The sequence below is a fragment of the Piliocolobus tephrosceles genome, chromosome 10, assembly GCF_002776525.5.
Source record: "Piliocolobus tephrosceles isolate RC106 chromosome 10, ASM277652v3, whole genome shotgun sequence".
Lineage (NCBI taxonomy): Eukaryota > Metazoa > Chordata > Mammalia > Primates > Cercopithecidae > Piliocolobus > Piliocolobus tephrosceles.
The window spans coordinates 124,566,067-124,592,103 of record NC_045443.1 but is presented as its reverse complement, the minus strand read 5'-3'; positions in this window follow the sequence as shown (position 1 = coordinate 124,592,103).

Here is a 26,037-nt window from a genome sequence, read left to right as displayed (position 1 = left end):
GCGAGACTCTGTCTCAAAAATAAAATAAAATAAAATAAAATAAAATAAAATAAAATAAAATAAAATAAAAACTTTGGAAGATGGGAAGCAGATGAAGCAGTGCCAGTGACGAATGAGGCAGGATAATCTTCATATAGAACTAAAATGTAATGAACATGGGAATTGGAAATTTACTACACTATATAAATGGTATAAACTATTTCAAGTAATGCAAAGAAAAATAATTAGTGACGGAGGCAGAGGAGGAAGGGGGAGGTGGTAGTTCCTTCATCTTCCGAGCACGAAACTCGGCCGACCAGCTGAAATGACCTTAAAACATCTAAAACAACAACAGTAACAGCATTTTTAATGATGGTGCTAAACATTGCATTAATTTTATCATAAGCCTTTTTTTTTCCCTCAGTCTTAACGGAATGCCTTAAACACCTCTCAAGTTAGCTAAATTTAAGTTCAGCAGTTTCGTGTTGGATCCCTTGTCTCTGCTATACATAAACACACATAAATTGAGTATGTTCTTATTAAGAATATTGTGCAGAGTATACTTTTTAGTAGACTATGTCCTTTCTGTGGATTCACATCTATCTCCTTGTATAGAAATGTTCTTAAATGACTGAAATAATGGTCCACTAATACTACTGGGGTTTTAGGGTCCTATGATTTGGGGGATTTTTGCTCTCATCTTTATACATCGTTCAGACTTTTTAAAAATCATAAGCATTATTTTAATTAAAATGCTAATACTGCCAATTCAAAATACATATGCCTGCCGGACGTGGTGGCTCACGCCTGTAATCCCAGCAGTTTGGGAGGCCAAGGTGAGCAGATCAATTGAGGTCAGGAGCTCAATACCAGCCTGGCCAATATAGTGAAACCCTGTTTCTTCAAAAAGACAAAAATTAGCCAGGCATGGTAGTGGGTGCCTGTAATCCCAGCTACTCAGGTGGCTGAGGCGTGAGAATTGCTTGAACCTGGGAGGTGGAGCAGTGAGTCGGGATCACACCACCGCACTCCAGAGTGAGACTTTGTCTCAAATATCAAAAAACAAAAACAAACAAACAAAAAAGCACAAACACACACACACACACACACACCATATGCCTCCATCTATCCACAAGGCTAGAAGTGAATAGTTGGCTGAAGGAGGCCCACACATTCACTAAGGTCCTATGTATGTTCATGATACTAGATACTGGATAGACCTCCAGGAAAGAGCCCTCATTTCTTCATACTCATGAGGAAACTGTAGTCCTGGGGAACTGGGGTAAAAAAGAGTAAAGGTAAAGAGTGTGGCCCAGTAGGTAATTTGAGAGAAGGGTGAGCCAGAAGTTCTCATGAACAATATTAGAAAACAGGAATGATAACAGCTAAAATGTGGGTTATATCGTATATCTGTCAGCAAAGTATCCAGTAAAATAATAAGAGCAATAAAAATAGAAGGATATGGGCTTGACACAGGGGCTCACGCCTATAATCCTAGTACTTCAAAAGGCCAAGGCAGGCGGATCACTTGAGCTCGGGAGTTCAAGACCAGCCTGGCCAACATGGTGAAACCCTATCTCTACTAAAAATACAAAAAAATTAGCCAGGCGTGTGGCCTGCGCCTGTAATCCCAGGTATTCGGGAGGCTGAGGCAGGAGAATCGCATGAACCTGGGAGGCAGAGGTTGCAGTGAGCCTAGATCGTACCACTGCACTCCAGCCTGGGCGACAGAGTGAGACGCCACCTCAAAACCAAAAACAAGTAAACGAACAAAAACAACAATATTTATACAAGGATAAAGCAAGCACAATTGCAACTAAAACTATCATCTTAACAATTTGTAAAATTAAAACTAGGCATAGACTACATTATGCATGAACTGTGCGTAGACTACACAACGCATGAACTGTGCGTAGACTACACTATGCGTGAACTGTGAGTAGACTACACAACGCATGAACTGTGCGTAGACTACACTATGCATGAACTGTGCGTAGACTACACAACGCATGAACTGTGCGTAGACTACACAACGCATGAACTGTGCGTAGACTACACTATGCGTGAACTGTGCGTAGACTACGCTATGCATGAGAGTGTGTTGCAATCGTCCCTCCCGCTCTCCCAGAAAGGCAGGGGCACAGCCAGCAGCCATGGTCACAGCTGTGCCACAAGCTTCCAGCTGGTGCCCATTCTAACTGGGAGGAGCTCTGACAACTTTGCTGAGAAATCTTTTGACATTTACCCCTCTTTTATAAGCACACAGAATTAGCGATGAAAGTAATTTCTAACATTTACCAAATTCTTACTACATTATGCTAAAAGCTAACTATGCCTGTATTTCCATGTTTAATTCTCAATGTGCATGAATGAGGTGTTGTGGTAGGAATCATTTCACCTGTTTTGGAAACTGAGACTCCAAAATAGATGTAGCTTTCCTAAGGTCACAGAGCTAGCAAATGAGGGGAAGAATTGAATCTAGGTAGTTGAACCTACCCTCTCAGGAATGAGAGAACTATTTCTGCAAAGGGCCAGAGATTAACTATTTTAGACTCATAACCCTACAGACTCTGTCTCAGCTACTCGACCCTGCTGCTGTAGGGCACGAGTCTCCACAGACAATACACAAATGTACAGCCATGGCTATGCTCCAATAAAACGTCATTTACAAAGACATTTAATGGGTATGCCACCAATAGTTGTTTTGTTTAAAACATATTATAAATATTAATGATATTGATTACAATCCTTAAAAATGTGTTATGTCCCATTCCTGCCACAGAAATACTCAGAATCTATTACTGACTGACACCATCTAACAACCACCAATTTCTTTCCCAAACTTGTTTAGCATGAGAAAATAAATGTCAGCAAAGGTCTGTCTGAATGCAGGCAGGTCAATATGACTTGCCATCTGCATGGTTTTTGCCTGTCTTCTTTTCTACTTAGCTGCCTCCAGTTCATTCTCCAGTTACTATCTTTTCGTGTTTTTATATTCCAATAAGTGCTAAGAAATGACAGAACATCTAAACCCTATTAGGTGAACATTGGCGTAATAGATTTACGCCAATGAATATGATCATTAGGTCTCATAAACTGTAGCAAATAGTTTGCTATAGGTAGTTGAATTCCACTGGGGACATTAGAAGTGTGGCTTTCCACTCTTGAGCAACTGCAGAAAGGCACATTTAGAAAGTACACAGTGTTTAACCTGCTCGGGCAAAGATGGTTATTTCTGGTCATTTGCAGGGTGTACCAGTGGGCATATATTCCGCTTGACATTTTACAATTACTCCTTTCAGCTGTGAAACCATTTGTATAAAACCGAGGTAAGAACTGCTTGCAGAACACTTTGGTCATTCTGGCTTACAAGGGAATATAAAAGTGCCATCTGCCTGAAGTTTATTCTGGAAATCCACTGCCAAGAGCAGGCAGACCATGTGGTTATATGTGCCTTCAAACAAACCACAAACACACTTGCTTTGGGGAAAAGAAAAACACAGGCAGTGTCTAAATGATCTTATGGAGTAGAAGTCAAACAAAATAATTTTTTAAATATTTTAACTTGTATTTTAGGTTCAGGGGCCCATGTGCAGGTTTGTTACATACGTAAACTCATGACTTGGGGGTTTGGCACACAAATAATTTCATCATGCCGGTACAAAGCATAGTATCTGGTAGTTTTTGTTTTTTTTCCTTCTTTCTTAAATCTCTCCCTCCTCCCACTCTCCATCCTCAATTAGGCCCCAGTGTCTGTTGTTCCCCTCTCTGTGTCCATGAGTTCTCGTTATTTAGCTCCCACTTATAAGTGAGGGCATGCAGTATTTGGTCCTCTGTTCCTGTGTTAGTTTGCGAAGGATAACAGCCCCTGGCTCCATCCCTGTTCCTGCAAAGGACATGATCCCCATTATCTCATGCTTTTTGATGGCTGTATAGTATTCCACCATGTATATATACCACATTTTCTTTATCCAGTCTACCATTGATAGGCATTTAGGTTGATTCCATGTCTGTGCTATTGTGAACAGTGCTGCAATTAACACACGGGTGCATGCATCTTTCTGGTAGAATGACTTATATTCCCTTGGGTATATACCCAGCAGTAGGATTGCTGGGTCAAATGGTAGTTCTGTTCTTCGTTCTTTGAGGAATCACCACACTGCTTTCCACAATGGTTTAACTAATTTACACTCCCACCAAAGTGTGTGGGCATTCCCTTTCTCCACAACCTCACCAGCATGTGTTAGTTTTTGACTTTGTAATAATAGCCATTCTGACTGGTGTGCATAGTGTCCCACTGTGGTTTTGATTTGTATTTCTCTAATTACTACTGCTATTCAGCTTTTTTTCAAGTAAATCTTAAATTCATAAGAACCTACGTATTGTTTTAATTAATAGAATACAGTCACAGTCCTAGGTAAAGATTTGTTGAGGCTGCTGACCATAGGCTGCAGGTCTGACAACCTTTGGAGTCATGACTCTAAATGTCAGCCTCACTGGACACAGGGAGAATGGAGCAGGCTGCGCTGATCCCACCACACAATGCAGAAACAGGATGCAGAGCAGATGTTTGTTGTCAGTCGTGCCATTCACCTTTCCCTGCAGCAGAGACCCGCAGTGCTTATCAATCCTAGAGCTTCTTCCCATCGAACCCAGACTCCACCTTATAATCTTTCTAAGCTGTGTACTTCTAAGTGCCACCGATTGGCAAATGTCCCATTCCTACCAGATAGAGCTTAACAAGACTATACTGTAGCAGCAAACAATGGATGAATTCAGGATGGAAACAACCGAAATGATCATCAACAAGAGAAATTTAAATATTAGTTGATACATGTGAATATAAACTACCAGGCAGTGGTTAAAAAAATGTGAGAATTAGTTACACTGATAAGAAAAATGCATCAAAAACATCTCATTGTACACAAAAATAACTCACAGAAAACAATGTCTTTTAAAACTTGTCTATAAACCAAAAATATATCATAAGTGTGTCAGACTTCTTCTTCTTTTTTTTTTTTTTGAGACTGAATTTTGCTCTTGTTGCCCAGGCTGGAGTACAATGGCATAGTATTGGCTCACTGCAACCTCTGCCTCTCGGGTTCAAGCAATTCTCCTGCCCCAGCCTCCCGAGTAGTTGGGATTATAGGCGATCGCCACCAAGCCCAGCTAATATTTTGTATTTTTAATAGAGAGAGGGTTTCATCATGTTGGCCAGGCTGGTCTTGAACTCCTGACCTCAGGTGATCCACCCACCTCAGCCTCTCAAAGTGCTAGGATTACAGGCACGAGCCACCGCTCCCGGCCAGTGTGTCACACTTATGACCACCAGAGCCAGAAGATAATAAATACGTGTTGTTTTAGAATACCAAATTTGTGATTTCTTTTTACACCAAGAAAATAACACTAACACATCTCCTTTCACATTTTCAGCAATGTCCAGTATTAAATCAAGCTTGCACAAAGCTGTGACTAACTTCAAGGGCCGCCATGGCACCATCTCCATCGTCCTCAGAATAAAAGATTCTTTTCTAAATTTTTGCACTGGAGAGAGGCTATGTGGATAGAGGCCATAATGGGAACCAACAGGGTCAGTGTCAGGGACCAGATGTGGGAATGAGGTACGTGGGGACAGGCATGGGGCTTTCGTGAGACGGAAGTGGCCTAGTACTCTTTTTGGGCTATTCTAATCAGCTTAGAAGACAAAGAGCCTCCCTTGCAAGAACAGGAGATTCAATCATAAAATGGTATCACTCATCCTCTAGCCCAGCAGCCCCAAGCCCCATATCAAGTTGGTAGACTTGGAAATGATATGCCAATACATTAAATAAAACCAGACTGCATCACCTGGAGCTAGCCCCTGTGTAGAGGAGTTTAGTTCTGCCCTTGCTCCCACCCACCAGCAAGAAGTCATCCTATAGGAAACAAGGGCAAAGAAAATGAGCCATTTACTAACTTACTCCCAAACTCCAAGTCAGACTCAAAATGTTTAGTCCTGGTCCCTCCCTCACATGCTCTTTCCATGCTTTTCATAAATGGATGAGGGTGATGTGTCTACATCACACCCATGTCATACTGGAAGGAGCCACTCACCTGTTTCCTTCTCTATGGTTTGGGTGACAGCCGCTAAATCCTGGGGTGTCTCCCTGCTCCTTGTTTGGCCTCTGAGGCGTTTGATCCCATGCAGCTACTTTCTCACATTTAAAAATGACTCGGCCGAGGCAGGCAGATCATTTGAGGTCAGGTGTTTGAGACCAGCCTGGCCAACATGGTGAAACGCTACCTCTATCAAAAATGTGTTTTTAAAAAAGTTAGCCAGGTGTGATGACATGTGACTGTAATCCCAGTTACTTGGGAGGCTGAGGCAGGAGAATCGTTTGAACCCAGGAGGTGGAGGTTGCAGTGAGTTGAGATTGTGCCACTGCACTCCAGCCTGGGTGACAGAGTGCGACTCTGTCTCAAAAACAAAACAAAACAAAAACTCAGTTCTAAATGCGAAAGTGTGCTTTTTTTTTTTTTTTTTTTTTATCTCCTGGTTAGAGGTTAGAACTTAATGCGATAACCAGCTAGTGTTGTTACTGTTGCCTTAGGTGTTGTTTTCCTTAGTTTTTATACGGTGGGCAAGCGTTTTACAGCCATTACTTTATTTAGAACTTGTCTAGAATTAATTATCAGGGCTCTCTCCAGGTCTCTGTTGCATAACAAAAATGTATGTAGGAGCCACTTAAAGAGACCATTTCAGTCTTCCTCTAAAACAGGGAGAAGGAATTGTCTTCAAAGACTATTCTTCAGCATGTTTATGGAATTTGGAGGCAAATAACACAAATGATGTTGTAAAAATCTTACCAAGCCTGGCTATGCTGAAGTTTAATAAGCAGCCTTAGTCTTTGGCATCATTCCAGAGGCAATTCTCAGAGTGAACCAAGAGGTCAGCCATAGCACAGGCCACCACCCAATCTAGCAGCCTCTAGGCACTGTAATTAATCTTTCTGCACCTCGATGCTATAGCAAGACACCTTTGTAGGACCAATTAACCCAACAGGGAGACTGGAAACACACGGTGATGCAGTAGGAACAAACAACAGCGTCGTCCTCCCTCCACCCAAGAGACTTGACATCACCACGAGAAAGGGGGAGATGTTGGGGGCAGGGTTATAAGGTGGGCAATGACCACTTCAGTGGGTGCAAAACCTGTCAGGAGCTCCCTCAGGGCAGGCTCAGTCCTTACGCCCACCAGCTCCTGCTCCCAGAGCTTGGCTGGTCACATGCCACTTAAGGACATCAAGGGGTGAGGGCCAGAGGTGCTCCTGACTGCAAAATGCTGGCTGCAACAGGTAGACACACAGACGATCACACTGATTGGCATCCTGACCTTGCCACAAATGGCTCTGCGTCCTCCCATTCTGGAGCACGGTGCCTGGGCCGCTCCGTCTCCTGAGGATTGCAGGGACTTCTGTTTCCTCTTCTGTCCTCCTCCTCCAGGCAACTCGATTCTTAGGAACCACAAACCAATCAGCCCCCAGAACACTAAGAACTCACTCTGAACAAGAGCCCACCTCTGTGAGTTACATCTTGGGACAGCATTGCAAAAACATATCATGACTATCACAGGAGGGTTGAGTCTTTGAGAGAGAGGTCTCTTCCACAAGGAGTTTATTCTGGGTCATGTCCCCAGATACTCAATACTTACTGAATAATAGCTCCCTCTGACTCTGTTCTCCAGATACTGGACATTCTCCCGGCAATTTTACCTGCGTAAACAGAGGGCAAAACTGCATTTGTGGCCAAGGAACGAATACACAACACCTGCTAAAGTCCAAAGGATGTGCTGGACCACAAGCAGAGCCCCTACTCTGGTTGAGGGTACAAAATGATATGAGTTCGAAATTAAGAGGAAAGCTTAGGAAGGTGATGGACAACAGAGAATTCCAGGTGTCCTGTGCATTCCAGGCTCCAGGGTGGAGGGAAAGGGAAGTTTGCCTTCTCTCTCCTCAGCTCAGGAAAAAAGGATTTCAGGAGGACTACCTGGAACCCCAACATGTGTTCCCTGCAGTGGGAGACACACTGAACCAGGGCCTGACTCACTCCAGGGGGATCTGACCGGGGAGGAGTTCAGCTACTCTGAGAGCTGAGAGACAATAGTTGCTGCTGCACATGGAGAGGCTAGAACATCAAAGAGTAAGTCAGGGGACCCTGGCTGATGTCACGTGAAAAAATCCCAGAAAGGTGACCTCAAAGGGAGACGATACTGGAAGTAGACGATGGGGTGGCCAGCAGCTAAATAGGGAAGACGGTGTGGTCACCCAGTTTTGGGGCCACATGAGTGGAAGATCAATCAGGGACGGGGAATTGAGCTTTGCCAAGGAACCCATGAAAGCATCCCTTAAAAAATAAAATTAAAAAAAAGTCGGGCATCGTGGCTCACGCCTGTAATCCCAGCACTTTGGGAGGCTGAGGTGGGCAGATCACTGAGGTCAGGAGTCTGAGACCAGCCTGGCCAACATAGTGAAACCCCATCTCTTCTAAAAATGCAAAAATCAGCTGGACGTAGTGGCAGGTGCCTGTAATTTCAGCTACTCAGGAGGCTGAGACAGGATAATTGCTTGAACCTGGGAGGCAGAGGTTTCACTGAGCCAAGATCGCACCACTGCCCTCCAGCGTGGGCAACAAAGAGCAAAACTCCATCTAAATAAATAAATAAATATAAAAAAGAAAATACCCCACCCAGTGCCTCCCAGGCCAGGGAGCACACAGATGCCAGCTGACACCTGTGTTTGTGATCTCATCTTTCTTGTCCCTCCCAACTTCTCTTCCCCTTCCTCTGTGTCTTCTCTGCAAACTCAGAACCCTGAGTCTCCAAGCCAGGAGAGAAAACTTTGAGGCCAATGGTGAGGGACAAAAAGAAAGACTTACCATGCCTACTTCTACCAAAGGAGTTTCAGTTGGGAGAAGAGAAGAATGTTGTCCTTTGATTGTAGCTCAGAATTGGGATTAGTGAATCATTTTTAAATTGAGGCTGTGTTTTGTCATCAAAAGTCATGGATCTGCCCATTTTCATCCATAGGAAAGAAAAATATTATCCAAATTGAGCAAATTAAAGGGAAAATAGAAATCTAAGTAAATCTCACTTTTGCAACTCCACTCTTGGACCCCTCTGAAGCCTGTAAGGAAAGGTCCTTCCTTGCCTTGTCCAGCTGCTGAGGTTCCAGGTGTTCCTTGGCTCCTGGAATCGTCACTCCCATCTCTGCCTCCATTGCCACTTGGACTTCTTTTTTCTGTGTCTTTTTTTTTTGACAGTTTCACACTTGTTGCCCAGGCTGGAGTGCAATGGCACAGTCTCGGCTCACCACAACCTCCGCCTCCCAGGTTCAAGTGATTCTCCTAACTCAGCCTCCCAAGTAGCTGGGATTATAGGCATATGCCACCCCGCCCAGCTAATTTTGTATTTTTAGTAGAGACAGGGTTTCTCCATGTTGGTCAGGCTGGTCTCGAACTCCCGACCTCAGGTGATCCACCTGCCTCAGCCTCCCAAAGTGCTGGGATTACAAGCATGAGCCACCACGCCTGGCCTTTTCTGTATATGTCTACGTGTTCTCTCCTCTTCTTATTAGCGTGCCAGTCATTGGATTTAGGAACCATCCTAAAGCCAGGATAATTTAATCTCAAGATCCTGAACTAACTACATTAGCAAAGAAACTATTTCCAAAAAAGTCGTATTTGTATTTCCAGATTGATTAGAATTGGGGGGAGTTACCATTAACATCCTATGAATGGGTAACACATACTCTTAATGATCCCATTAGGGTAATTTAGGTTTGTACCCCATTCTTTAGCTTCAGCTTTGGAAGACAAGCCAAGACAGAGGAAATCCGAACATTTTCTAGGCGTGACAAAAGGAATTTAAGCATGAGACACGTCCATGGGTTTATCATTCCTGTGACTGATTAGTACCTTGCACTTTAGATTCTGGGGCCTGATCCATCACTCTGTTCTCAGATGTAACTCCTAACTCTGGTCATGAATGAAGCTTCAGTCAAGCTCAGGGGAAGAAATCTGGTCATTTTCAGGCCCATGAAGCAGAAACACGCATGGTTATGTGGACTCTGGGGCCCTTTCACCCTCTGCTGGTGGGTGCCCAACAAAGCTATTTCACTGTATTTGCATTTTCAGCATTTCCAGTCCTCAAGAGGTCAGGAGATTCTCAGAGCCAAGCTGACTGCCCAGAAGCAGTCTGCTTGGTTTAGGAAATTGCTGCATCTGCCATATGCCATGATATATTCTGATGAACCCATTTTTACTAACTAGAGAATTCAGTCTTGATATACAGGCTAATTAAGGACATAGAAAACAAAGAGTCTAGGGGAGCCAGTTTAGTAACCCCTACAAAGAAAGAAGGATTTAAATAGAGGGACCTAACAGTTTCCAGGGAGCTCTCATGATGCAATCAGTAAATTGAGCATTACCGATGTGTATTTTTCCTGTTTAAACAACTTGCATTAGGCACATGGGAAAGAGCCAACTATTAAAATGTAATGTTCTTTTTAACAGTAAAAATGAAAAAAATTGTGAAAATAAAAAAAAAAAAAGTAAGGTCTGCTTTTTAAAGCAAACACCTCTTACCATTTTAAAAAGGACAGTGCCCACAGGTCATCTGCCTGATGAAAATGCTAGAATACCAGCTCACTCCCCAGGTCCGCCACCTACCAGGTAACTTCCTGAGCCCAAATGCAGCCACTGCTACTGTCAAGTCGTAAGTCAACCAGCACCATCTCGTGGAATGAGCCGATTGCTCTGTAGAACAATGTCAGGGGTCCCTGAGACTACCACTCTGTTCAGAGATTCCCTGGAAGCATGCATGGGACCCAACACAGAGTTGTTCTCCCAGCTAAGAAATACTACAGAGATGTAGGAAGGATGCACAGTGAGATTATAAGGAAAAAAGATGCAGTGTGTAGGCAACCATGTGAAGGCTTCCTATGCTCATTCTGCCATAAGGGTCACATGGAAACATTGTTTCCTAGAAACCAAAGTGCTGAAATATGCATGTAATAGTTCTGCCCAGGGAAGCCCATTAGAGATTCAGAGTGAGCTCACTGGTTGCATTGGATTCTGGTCACATCATCTGCCTTGAATGCACCAAAATTCCAGACTCCCAGAAGGAAAGCCAGTTTTCAGCATAATCAACACTGTACAGACATTTAGCCACAGAAAACCTCTCTTACCGGTTAGGGAACCCTCTTAAAATCCAAGTTTCCATACGATTCCAAAGGTTTACCTTGCAAACAAGGCTTTCTGAAGGTGGTCTTAGGCCTGTGATGTGAACGTGGTTCTTCAAGACACAAACACGAACCTGTTAAAGAGGCGATTTAAAACCCAAGATGAAACAACATGAAATGCATTTCCACATGGCTGCATTCTAACAAGAATAATTATCAACAAAGTGCAGAAGAATGTAACTAAATCCTACTTCATGGGTTACTCCTTTGGGGTGAGCTATTTACTTCCTAGTTTTGTGGAAAATAGACTCCGCTCTATTAAATGAGGGATGTACACAACATCTCGTGTTGGAGCCACAACGCACAGCTCTCCTCCCTGTTCCCAAAACATGTGAGTACTAACACACAAGGACCACACGTGCCCTCATGCTACGTTACGGAGTGCTGCCATCCTTTGAGTTTTCAGGTGTATCTTGGAATGTGGTTATGCTACTACTAACTAGTACATGGCACGGATCAATGATTTGACCACCTGCATGTTAGAATTTGGGGACAGTAGTGATAACCTCATACAATCTTTGGTAACACAATAGGAAATAGAGTATGAGAAAGGACACTAGAAACATTAGAAACTACAAGGAGCTCTGCATAGAAACTATCATTATTGAATTTGTTTTAATTTCATTAGCCTGAAATGAGCTTGTCGGTAATGTGCAAAACCATTAGTCAACTTGTCTGAACCTTTAATCTTTTCCAGCTTTGAGAAGGGAGTACAGTGCTTATGGAAGGGGTGAATAGACAGCACACACAGTGAGCACCTATAAGCAATACTTTCCAATATGGGAAAAAGTGTATGAAAGCATACCTTTCATTATGGGAAACTTCTTATCACAGACACGACTTGTAGATTGATGACTGACTTTGACATTGATGGATGATGACAATGAAGAGAGACAGGTATCAAAAAAAAAAAAAAGAAAAGAAAAGAAAACCAGCCATTCAGTAGTAGATTTTGAAAAATCCAGCAAGAGAAGAAGTAGAGCATAACTTTTTTTGACACTGGCCATTTAATCCTGCTAAACCCACACTGCTCTTCCTCCTCCTCTCTGACTTTTAAGCTAAACCAACTGTAGGAACTCTGCCAAAGCATCGTGTAGAAGGACAATCCAATTAAGCTGGAATTACTTTTATGTATTTTTAAAGTTATATTCCAGGAGCCGTAGAAAAGAGACCGTATAAATGTTGGCAGCTGGCATGCTTGCTAAAAGTCCAGTTCTATATAATTGAGTTCATAAATATTAATTTTATCTGCTGCTGATCTATTTTTGATAAGTCTTTTGAATTCAAAAGAATGCTCTATGATGTTCACAATCGAGGAGCTACCAGTACCCACTGATGAGTCTAGAATGAGTCTATTTCAGCCATAGATCTGTCTCCTTTGGAGTAGTGAAGTGTGTGTGTGTGTGTGTACGCATACATGTCTGTGTGTTTTGGTACAGCTGACACTTGCAGTAGGAAGTGGTGACACAGGTTAGCTCCCCAGTTCTGTCCTCAAACTAAAGGATAGAGTTAGTTTTCAAAAACATTTTGCTTTCCCAAGGCCCACTTCCATGAAAATCGTATCTTTGATAAACACTGTACCTCTTCCCATCCCCTGAGTCACGACCACCTCAGTGCAGGGCCCTTCGGGAAACACCAGCTGCCCAGCCTGGCTGCTCAGATACAGCAGCAAGAAGGAAGGAGGGGTGGAGAGGGAGAGTGTGCCTGAACTGCCAGACCTGCCCAGAATTCTCAGTACAGAATTCCTGTTGACAATAATGATTGTCTTCCAGGAGGAAAGAGAGAGTGAGATAGAGAGCCCTGAGAGAGGTATAGCCAAGCTTTGCCCACTAAGAGGAAACGTGTTTTGGGAGAACACAGGAAAGAGAGGTTGCCTCTGCATCCTGAACGTCTGATTTCCCTATACGATTATTTTCTCTGGTCGTTAATCTATGAGTTCCTCAAAACAGAAAGAAGAACTTGTGTCAAAGAACAGCAGCACTGAACTGAAGTTCAAGAAGCCTGGTTCCTAGTCCTGCTCGCTCATTTATTTGCTTCAGTACACAAAGAAGACACTTGGCTTCAAGTGATTCAATTTTCCTCATTTATGGTACACAATGGTACACACTGTAACAGTGACTTTCAGCTATTGTTAACCTGCAGAACCCTTTCTTCAAATGAAACCTTACAAAAAGTCTTACAAGAAAATGTGTATATAGTACGTACACATTTACCCTGAACATCACATACACATCAACACTGAGCATCGTATAACATTTGTGCTGAAAAGCATATACAGGTTTACTCTGAGCATCATATATATTTATACTGAACAGAAGAAGAGAGAAAGAAGGGGAAGAAAGAGGGAAAGAGGAAGAAAAGCAAGAGGAGGGGAAGAAGAAAGGATGTAACGATAATCTAAATAGTGTAGGAAATTTAACAACAATTCCAGGAAAAATGTCTGTGTCCTAGAATTTAGTAGGAGATAAAGATGAGGGCCTTTTATTTCCTTAATAGCAGGTTCCGTTTTCAAATATTTCTCATAATGTGAGGGTCTCACGGCACTACTGTGACTACTGTTTGAAGGGTGTGTGTGTGTGTGTGTTGGAATATGATGCCCAAGTTCAAGTCCAGTACTTGCATTAATTCAACAACTGTCCCAAACCCAGAGGGAAAACTGGCTGTGTTGACTTTCTGAAAGATGAGGTGTCTGTCTCCAACCTGTGTCTTTCTGAAAGTTTCATGGGAACTTTTGACTGCTCGTGGACCATTGTCAGAGGTGCCTGATTACCCCACTGCCATTAAGCTATAGAACCACTGCAGAACAGATATGACTGGTTCGAGGGGAGGCGGGATCTCTGTCTACAGAAATTTCTCCTCAATCCCAGCTGCTATTCCCAAGGCACCTCTGTGCATTCAACAGTATTTTAAAAGCTCAGAATGACCAATGTCTAACTTCAATTTTGAGAGTTGTTTTTTTTTCTTATTCTGGACATTCGTTCAGCGTCAGATGTAAGCTTTGCAAACATGTTCTTGCATTCTATAGATTGCCTTTTCATTCTCTTAACAAAGTCTTTGGCAGAGTAGAAGTTTTTAATTCTTTAAAAGCTAAATTTATCAATTTTCCTTGTTATGGATCATGTTTTGGGTACAATATCTAAGAATTATTATTTGTCTAATTTGAGGTCATAAGGAGTTTCTTCTATGTTTTCTTGTAGAATTGTTGTAATTTGGTGTTTGCTTTTAGGTCTGAAATTCAGTTTGAGTTAATTTATGTAAAGACTGCGTGGGGCAGATATCAAGGGTTATTTGTGGCATATTTTGAATTCATAATTGTTCTAGCACCATTTGTTACAAATACTATCCTTTGTCCATGGAATTAACTTCCACCTATGTTGAAAGCCAATTAACTGTATACCTGTGTGTCCATTGTGGATTACCCTTCCTTTCAATCACTGATTTACTATGTGTCCATTCTTTCACTAATGTCAGACTGGCTTGATTACTGAAGTTTTATACCTTTATACTAAGGTGTTAATCTGGATAGTTTAAGACTTGAGACCTCTAATTTTGTTGTTCTTAAAAATTGTCTGGGCTGTTCAAGATCCTTTGCATTTCTACAAATGTTTTAGAGTCAGTTCACCAATACCAGCAAAAATCTTCCGGGATTTAGATGAAAATTATGTTAAAACTATAGATCTGTCTGGAGAGAAATCACATACTAAAAATCTTGAGTCTTTTAATACATGAACATGAGTATAATTATCTAACTTATTTTATTGGTGTTTTATAGTTTTCAGTATATAGGTCCTACGTATATGTTACTAGACATATACTTAAATGATTCATAGTTTTTGGTATTATTGTAATAGCACTTTTATGTTTCCATTTCGATTTCTTCATTGATACTGTATAGAAATACAATTGAGTTTTTGATATATTGACATTTTACACTATACTCTTGATAAATCACTAATTGCTTTTACTGTTTCTTTTTTCAAAATGTGTTTGATTTTCTGTAAGACAATTTCATTGCTTATGAATAGAGGAGGGTTTCTTTCTCCCTTTCTAATCCACATGGCTTTTTTTTTTCATTTCTTTTGCTTCCCCTATTCATGGGCTAGGAATTTTAGTACAACGTTGAATAAGATGGGTGAGAAGAACATCCTTGCCTTGTTTCTGTTCTTTCAGGGAAAACTTTAATTATTTCAGCCTTTAATATGATGTTAAACATAATATTTTTATGGATGTTATTTATTAAGGTAAAATAGCTATATTCCTAGTTTGCTAAGATTTTTTGCCATAAATTGATGTTGGAATTTGTCAAATACTTTTACAGAATCAATTGAAAGGATCAGATGGCTTTTCTTCTTTAATCTGCTAAGATTTTGAATTACATTAATTGATTAATTTATGTTGAACTAGACTTGTAGTCCTGGAATTAGCCCTGTGTGGTTTGGGCATGTTATTTTTGTTTGTTTGTTTTACTGCTGGATTTGATTTGCTAATAGTTCGTTGATAATTTTTATTTATCTTCATAAGCAATTAATGGTCTATAGTTTTCTGGTTTTGTAATTTCTGCATTTGTCTGATATTGGTATCAGGACAATCTGGTCTTATCAAATGAGCTCTGAAGCATTCTCTTCTGTTATCTAAAGAGTTTATGTAGGATTATTATTTTTTTCTTAAATGTATGATAGAATTCACTAGTGGAGCTACCTGGGTTTGAGTTTTTCTTTGTTTGGAAGGTTTGAAACTCTAAATTAAATTAAAATAAGTAAGACTATTTACTTTATTTCTTCTGAATGAGGCTTTGTTGCGGGAAGTCAGGGACTCTGAATGGAGGGACCAGCTGAAGCCGTGGCAGAAGAACATAAATTGTGAAGATTTCATTGATATTTATTAGTTCCCCAAATTAATACTTTTATAATTTCTTATGCCTGTCTTTACTGCAGTCTCTGAACATAAATTGTGAAGATTTCATGGACACTGATCACTTCCCCAATCAATACCCTTGTGATTTCTTATGCCTGTCTTTACTTTAATCTCTTAATCCTGTCATCTTCATAAACTGAGGAAGATGAATGTCACCTCAGGACCCTGTGATGATTGTGTTAACTGCACAAATTGTTTGTAGAGCATGTGTGTTTTAACAACATGAAATCTGGGCACCTTGAAAAAAGGAGCAGGATAACAGCAATGTTCAGGGAACAAGGGAGATGGCCTTGGACTCTGACTGCCGGTGAGCCAAGCAGAAGAGAGCCATGTTTCTCTTCTTTCAAAAGCAAATAGGAGAAATATCACTGAATTCTTTTTCTCATCAAGGAACATCCCTGAGAAAGAGAATGCACCCTGAGGCGCATATAGATGCATATAGATGGCACCCTTGAGGCGGCTGCCTTTTACAATCGAAGCCAAAGGGATGAAAAAAGCCCCAGTCTCCTGTAGCGCTCCCAGGCTTAACATGGATGCAGCTGGAAACCATCATTCTTAGCAAACTATCACAAGAACAGAAAACCAAACACCGCATGTTCTCACTCATAGGTGGGAACTGAACAATGAGATCACTTGGACTCGGGAAGGGGAACATCACACATCGGGGCCTATCATGGGGAGGGGGGAGGGGGGAGGGATTGCATTGGGAGTTATACCTGATATAAATGATGAATTGATGGGTGCTGACAAGTTGATGGGTGCAGCACACCAACATGGCACAAGTATACATATGTAACAAACCTGCACGTTATGCACATGTACCCTAGAACTTAAAGTATAATAAAAAATAAATAAATAAATAAAGATGAGGAGATTCCCACCTAATAAATTCTGGTCAGACAGGTTGTCTACTCTCAAACCCTGTCTCCTCATAAGATGTTATCAATGACAATGCATGCCCAAAACTTCATTAGCAATTTTAATTTCGCCCCATCCTGTGGTCCTGTGATCTTGCCCTGCCTCCACTTGCTTTGTGATATTTTATTATCTTGTGAAGTATGTGATCTCTGTGACCCACACCCTACTCGTGCACTCCCTCCCCTTTTGAAAACTGCTAATAAAAACTTGCTGGTTTTATGGCTCAGGGAGCATCACAGAACCCGCCGATGTGTGATGTCTCCCCTGGACACCCAGCTTTAAAATTTCTCTCTCTTGTACTCTTTCCCTTTATTTCTCAGACCAGCCAAGTCGCTTAGGGAAATAGAAAAGAACCCATGATAAATATCGGGGGTGGGGTTGCCCTCAATAAGCTTTCATTGTTTGTGTCTTTCAAGGAAGTTGTCAATCTCATCTAAGTTATCAAATATATGGATACAAAGTTGTTCATAGTATCTCATTATTATTATATTAGCATCTGTAGTATGTTAGGGATGTTACCTAGTCTATTTCTGATACTGGTAATGTATGTCTTTTATTAGTGTTCACTTAAGCTATAGGTTTATCAATGTCTTTTCAAAGCAGTAGCTATGGTTTTCATTCATGTTTTCTATTTGCTTTCTATTAGAAATATCATTGTTGTTTTTGCTCTCATCTTCACTATAATTTATTTACATATGTTATGAGTTTAAATTTCATTACCCTTTTTACTTCCTTTACTGGTACCATGGAACACAACCCTTTGTACATACACTGGTTACTTTGAGCACAGGTTTTCTCTTACTCTTTTGGTTATGTCTGTTTTCAGTGGAGTACTTGGAACATGGTAGACACCCAGTAAAAGTTTGATGACTGAATGGATGAAGGGAATGGACAGATGCACACAGAATGAATGAATGAATGATTCTCCTAAATACCACTGTGTCCCCACCCACACTACAGCACATGTGCCAACCTGTTCCCCACTTCCTGAACAACTAGGCCAACGTATCACTTATTTATTGAAATTTTTAAAGACATACACTTGAGGACATAACTAGCTGGATTAAGTTCAGCACCATACTGACTGTTTCACCCTAAGAGATTGACTTGACTTTCTGATCTCAGAGTCTTCATTGGTAACGTGGGGATAATGACGTTGCTTTGTTCATTAGGTCAATGTGAGCACTAAAATAGATAATATGTCAAAGATTAGAGCTTACTAATTGTTGGATACATAGTGGCAATTATTCTTACAGTTAAAAAATTCTTGCAAACCATAACTAAACAGCCAAATATATCACTCTATAGAATAAAAGACAAAAAATAAAAAATGCAAATTAAAAAATATAAGAAGATATTCATAACTCACAAAACACAAGAGAGCAGTATCCAGAATAGATAAGGAATTTTAACAAAGCAGTAAGTAAAATACAAACAACCTAATGGAAAAATCAGTGAACATTATAAATGGGTATTTTAGAGAAGAATTTCAAATAGGCAAAAGACATATATAGATGGTAGTTCATTTTCACTATCAATTCCATGGACGCACATTAAAGTTAATTAACTACCACTAAGCATCCAAAATACGGGCAGACGATTTAGACACCTGAGAGTACCAACCATTATGGAGAAGATATAAGGAGACCAGAATGTTCATATATTGCTTATGGGAATGTATCTTAGTGCAAGAACTTTGGAAAATAAATTCCACAATATCTAGTAAAATTGAAGATATATATGCAATAGCAAGCAGCAATTCCATTCTTGGGTGTATGTGTTATTTTTAAATATACAGATGTTTGTGTGTATGCATGTGTATATACAGTGTGTGATGTGTATATGCATATGTATATATACATAAAGTATTTTATAGAATACATGTGTATTATATACACATAGGCATATATGTGGGTGTGTCTGCATATGTGCACAAAGAGACAGATATAAGAATATTTAACAGCATCATCTATAATCCCAGAAACGTGAAAAAAAAGACTGTCTACCAACCAGATAATGGATAAAACAGTGTAATATATCAATAAATAAAATACCAAATAACTACTTGAAAATGGAGTCACTAGAACTACATCTTTCAACACAAATAAATCTGAAACTATGTGACCAAGAAAACAAAAGCAAGTTGCACTATTTACATGAAGTTTGAAAGCATGCAAACAATTGTGTGTGTGTGTGTGTGTGTGCATACAATCCCATCTTTCAATCTCAGTCATTGTGGATTCATTTTTAAAATAGTGATGCAGGATTTTTTGCTCCTTAGCACAGCTAAAACCTGGGTTCTTGTCTCATGACCAGGAAAATTCGGCACATGGATACATTGAAATGTGAGGAAAGCAAAATATTTTAAAAGAAAGTTCTCAGCAAAAAAAAGGGGGTCCCTGCCAACAAGCTCTCACCTCGCCGATTGAATACCAGGCCACCACACATGAGCTGAAGAGGCCAAGCTCCTCCCACTGCATAAGGCATGAATTTATGGTGGCTCCACCCGCTTCTCCCAGTGGGCAGGGGGCCCTTAGTCTCAGCCACTCCACATTATTTTATTCCCTTACTGTGCGTGTGTTAAGGGATGAAATTTTTCACTGTGGGCGTCTTTAGGCAAGCTCGCTGTGCACAATGACATGGGCCACATTTGGCTGTCTCCTGTCTCTATCGATAGGATCTTTCTTACGACTGGTAGAAGTGACTTTACATTTTTACGTAGCTAGCATATCTGGGAGTGAACAATAATATTGATTGAAAATGAGCAGATGCTTTCAGCACCTGCACTTTCTCAGTTGCCAAATCTACAACAGTTCCTCACAAAAGCAACTCTTCCTCATGTGCAGCTTATTCGATTTCATCAACATTATTATGGCACAGCCAGAGACACTAAACACTTGCCAAACATTTTTTTTTAGTTTGTTTTTCACCCTGTCTAAAAACATCCCAGGATTGTCTCCAGGATAGGACAGTACACACCTCTTCTTACATTGTTCCTTAAATACAACTTTTTTTTTGTTTTTGTTTTTGTTTTTTTTTTTTGAGGTGGAGTCTCACTCTGTCACCCAGGCTGGAGTGCAGTGGCATGATCTCAGCTCACTGCAACTTCTGCCTCCTGGGTTCAAGCAATTCTCCTACCTCAGCCTCCCAAGTAGCTGGGACTGCAGGCATCTGCCACCATATGCGGCTAATTTTTGTATTTTTAGTAGAGACGAGGTTTCACCATGTGCCAGGATGGTCTCGATCTCTTGACCTCATGATTGCACCTGCCTTGGCCTCCCAAAGTGCTGGGATTACAGGTGTGAGCCACCACGCCTAGCCAATACAACTTTTAAGAATAGTCTACCTCTGTTTATTCTTATTACCTACCACCCTGGATGAAAACTCTTACGTAGAATCAAGTGGACACATCGTAAGTGCAAGTTATTTCTATTTAAGTCTCTCTATAAAATAATGATGAGCTCATTCTAGTTGACTTAAGAAATACCACAACCTGGCACTTTGAGATGCCAAGGAGGGCAGATCACAAGGTCAGGAGTTCAAGACTAGCTTGGCCAACATGGTGGTGAAACCCCATCTCTACTAAAAATACAAGAACAATTAGCTGGGCATGGTGGCACGTGCCTATAATCCCAGTTACTTGGGAGGCTGAGGCAGGAGAATTACTTGAGCCTGGGAGGCGGAAGTTGCAGTGAACCGAGATCGCACCTCTGCACTCCAGCCTGGGCAGCAGAGCAAGACTCCATCTCAGAAAAAAAAAAAAAAAATACTGCAACAACCTCTGTCAGTATACACAGTGGGCAGGCAGTCACATCTGGTAAACTATTCTTTGGGGCTATAGAGGTGGATGTTTACGGGTTTATCTGGGACTGGAGTTGGGATATTTTGATCAAGATGTTACTATTTATTATTGATTATCCTTAGAATATCCTATATATCTACCAGCAATTACATAGTCATGTGCCCTTATTTGCCCCATTTTTACATAAGTAATACATACTACACATGCCATTCTAAATTTAGACTATTTGGTTTTGGATTTGAAGGGAAAGAAGAGCTCTGGAAGTTTTGACATTGGGATTTAAATGCTCAAGTCCAGAAGTAGGAAAGCTGACTTTTGCTAGCAACCCATTGGCCAGATCTAGTCACAAGGCCATCTCCGGAATTAACGAGGCCAGCAAGTGCCAGTTTATCATGTCTACCTCTAGGAGTAGGTAGGTCACAGAGGTATGAAGTGGAGGCACCAGGTGTCACCAGCTGCTCAGTGTGACACTGGATCCCAGGTGGGCAGAGTCTACGTAGAACCCAGTCATTTATTCACTGACTTTCCATTCATCCATTCAGTGTCCCCGGCCTGGTGCATGACATATATAGTTGCACATCCAATGGGAAAATTTAAAAAGCAGAGTTATATACAGACCCTCAAATTACTTTCCAAAACAGATCATCGGAGTGTGAAACATTCCCTGCTATTGTCTTCACAAGTTTGCACTTCATTAGCCTTTTTAACTGAGGCATTTTCATTTTCTAGAAGACAAACTGGCCTACCCAAGAGAGAACAATCACTACTGAGGTCATGGCCATGTATGCATGCATTGGGGATGCTGGTTGGCTGGGCTGTTATGGGGGGTCAACAGGTTCCCTTTATTCTGAACCCCCTTTAGGGCATACTAGTCTTCAATGGAGAAGTTGCAGCTGGTTCAGAGACCCTCCTCCTGGCAATTGCATGACTGACATCTCAGCAATAACATCTTGAAGCATAAAGAACAACACTGTACTTACAATTCCTTGAGGCAGAAGAGTGGACACACAATTACATGGCAGGGGCTTAGTTCATGATCAGGATGGCAAAGATCAGGCCTGGGATGGGTTGGCTGCATAACGCTAAATCAAAGAGGCCTCAGATTTATGAAACCAATAAATAAAAGAGGCCACAGACATCTCTCCAGAGTTGCTTGGGGAAATTCACTGATTTCAGAAAAACGTATATATTAATAGTTTAAAAGCATGAGAATAAAAATCACAGAGTTTATAGCTTCAGCCTTAGTATTTCTTCCTACTTCAAGATTCCTTCATCCAACTACCAATACAGTGTCTCCAGTTAGACATCTAATATGCATCTCTAAATTAATATGTCTGAAACTAAACTCCCGTGTGCCACCACTACAATCTGCATGAATGAACAGATGAATGAATGAAGTAATGAATTAATGACTTATCTATGACCATCAGAGTCAAGGCACCTCAGTATAATATCTCTTTCCTTTCTTACAGCTGAAAATTTAGCTCTCGTCTTTGAAGATTCACTTCTGCCTCCCTCTATCCCTGAACTGGTCTCTCTAGCAACGTGTATCTCTCCTCTGAATTCCTGTATGGATTTCAGATTCATGGCAGCCAAACCAGTGCCTGCACCCTTCCGGATTGCTTGTCCTAATTTAGTCCTCTGCTGGTGGTCTCCACACACTCTCCTTTGCATATTCATCTGCAGGTCGTCTTCACACATCGTTGTCAGCCTATGAGTCTTCTGTGCAGCAGTCTCTTCCTGCCACATCTCGCCGCTCCCCAGGAGATTAGAATGGCGAAGCCATACTCTATGGAATCTCAAAAACCCAAGTGTGAGATGTGCTTTCTGTATTTAACAGAATTGGTGTTTCTGGATCGGCAATCTCCTCCTGGAGCTGTGTTAACCATTTACAGAATAGCCTGGACTAGTGTATGGGAAAGAGCCAGGCCCTGCCCTTAGAGCCAATGCCACATTTATTTTTGTTTTGGGAGATCTACACTGACTTGAAAACCTAAAAATCTATTGATGTTTCCTGTTCAACCTAAAAACTAAATCCAGTTCATCACTGAAATCCCACAATGTCCTGAGACAAATAGTGCTTTAAAACTATGTGGTGATTTTCAGGTCAGGTGCGGTGGCTCACACCTGTAATTGCAGCACTTTGGGAGGCCAAGGTGGGTGGATCACGAGGTCAGGAGGTTGAGATCAGCCTGACCAACACGGTGAAACCCCACCTCTACTAAAAACACAAAAATCAGCCAGCTGTGGTGGCCCGCACCTGTAGTCCCAGCTACTCAGGAGGCTGAGGCAGGTGAATGGCATGAACCCAGAAGGCAGAACTTGCAGTGAGCCAAGGTCTTGCCACTGCACTCCAGCCTGGGCGACAGAGTAAGACTCCGTCTCTAAGAAAAAAAAAAGTGGTGTTTTTTTAAAAAGGAGTGGTTCATTCAGTTAAATGGGAAGAGCTGTACTGAGGGACTAAGTGGCTAAGTTGGCTGGACTTCCTGGGTCAACAGGCACTTCCCTAAGGAGACTTTCCCCTAAGCCAAAGTCAGTCATAGCTTCGACCTAAGGGATTGAAACTTCAACCAATCAAAGGGGAATTTCCCCTAAGCCAAAATGACTCAGAGCTGCAAGCTAAGGGATTGAAACTTGAACCAATCATACAGGGAGTTTAAGTTCTAGCTGCAGCCTGATGTTTTTAACCAACTAGGCCCATCTACCCACAAGCAGGTAGAAATAAGCTAATTCTACAGGACAGAAAAAGGAAGAGGGGAGGGGTCATAAGGGGATATAAGTATAAGACACCCAGGCTAGAAACAGCAACCCTTCCAGGTCCCCTTCCACCATGAGGAAGCTTTATTTTGCTTTTGCTTTTGCTTTTGCTTTTGCTTTTGCTTTAATAAATCTTGCTGCTGCACACTCTCTAATCCAGCTGTAGCACTCGCTGCTGCGGTCCATGGCTTCATTCCTTGAAGCCCATAAGACCATGAACCCTTGGACTGAGAAAAACCTTCAATCAGAAGACTTCTCCTCTCAGTAGCAAGAACAAGAAAAACAACCTAGACTAGACGCACATCAGGAAGACAGGTAGTAACAAAATATTCTGTTGCTTGTACTTTTAGTGTTGCCTCTCAGACAGCTTTGCCTAACCCAGGCAACAAAAATTTAATCCTATACTTTCATCTAAGAGTATTATAGCTTTAACTCTTTATCTGTGGATCATTTGGAGTTAATTTTTGTGTGTGGTGTAAGGAAGGGATCCAAAACATACTTGTCAGCACCAGTTGTGGAAAAGACTATTTTTCTGGCATTTTTGTTGAATATCAGTTGACTATAAATGTAACAATACATTTTATGGCTCTCAATTCTATTCCATTGGTCTGTATGTCTTTTTTTATACCAATACCACATTCCTTAATTATTGTGCCTGGGTAATTTCTGACATTGGAAAGTGTGAGTCCTCTAAAGGTGTTATTCTTCACAACTGTTTTGGATGTTCTAAGTCCCCTGTGTTTCAATATGAATTTTATGATAGTCTTCTCAATTTATACAACAAATCCAGCTGGAATTTTGATAGGGACCACATTGAATCTATAGATCAATTTGGGGAGTACTGCCATCTGAACAATATTGAGTCTTCCAATCCACAAACATGGATTTTTTTCCATGTATTTAAATCTTCTTTAATTCTTTTCAATAATGTTTCTAGTGCTACATGCATAGGTTTTGCACTTCCTTTTAAAGATTTATTCCTAAATATTGTATTATTTCTAAGTGCTATTATAAATGGAATTACATATTTTCTTAAAATCATTTTTGGATTGTTCACTTTTAGCATATAGAATTTCAATTTATTTTTGTATATTGATCTTGTAACTTGAAACTTTGTCCAACTAATTATTAGTTATAATAGGTTTTAAGTGGATTTCTTAAGATGTTCCATACACAAGGTCATATCGTGTTTGAATATACATAGACTTGCTTCTTTGTTTCCAATCTGGATGCTATTTATTTATTTTTCTAGTCTAATTTTCTTGGATAATTTCAGGAAAATTTTGAATAGAAGTTATACGAATAGACATTTGTTTTATTCCTGCTCTTAAGAGAAAATCACTCAGTCTTTTACTATTAACTATAATGACAGCTGTGGAGTTTTTTGTAGATGTCCTTTACCTTTTATTTCCAATTTATTGAGTGTTTTTTTTAATATGTATGAAAAGGTGTTGGATTGTGTTAAATGCTTTTTCTGGGTATACCGAGATGATAATGTGATTTTCATTATTTATTCTAATAGTGTGGTATTTAGATGGGATCTTTAACTACTGGATGAAGACTCTGAAAGCTTGTTTTCCTTCTTCTAGAGTGATCTATAGTATTCAATACGATGGTTTTCATTTATCCTGTGCATCCCATCACAATGAACAGAACCTCTCTACTGATCGCTGAAGAACCTATAGCATGAGTAAGAAATAAACCTTATTGTTTCAAACCACTGAGGTTCTGAGGTTGTTTGTTAGGTAGGTGCCTTTAAAATATGTCCACAAATTTTTCTTTAACAAACTCCCCCTTATCATGTTAAGTCTGTTTCCCCTCTCAGTGAGTGAGAGTCCAAATGAGTTACTCACAGAAGTAATTCACAAACAGAAGTAATAATATATGGTGATATGGTTTGGCTGTGTTCCCACCCATATCTCATCTGGAATTCCCATGTGTTGTAGGAGACACCAGTGGGAGATAATTGAATCATGGCGGGGAGGTTTTTCCCATGCTGTTCTACTGATAGTGAATAAGTGTCATGAGATCTGATTGTTTATAAAGAGGAGTTCCCCTGAACAAGCTCTCTTTCTCTTTGCCTGCTGCCATCCATGTAAGACATGACTTGCTCCTCTTGCCTTCTGCCGTGGTTGCGAGGCTTCCCCAGCCAGGTGGAACTGTAAGTCCAATTAAACTTCTTTCTTTTGTAAATTACCTGATCTCAGGTATGTCTTTATTAGCAGTATGAAAACAAACTAATACATATGGCTTTTAGGTTAAGTCATGAAAATAGAAGGCATTGTTCTCTCTCATCACTTACTCTGGGAAAATCTAGCTGTATTTCAGCAAGACACTCAAGCCCATGTAGACAAAACAAAACAAACAAACAAAAAACACAAATGCATACTC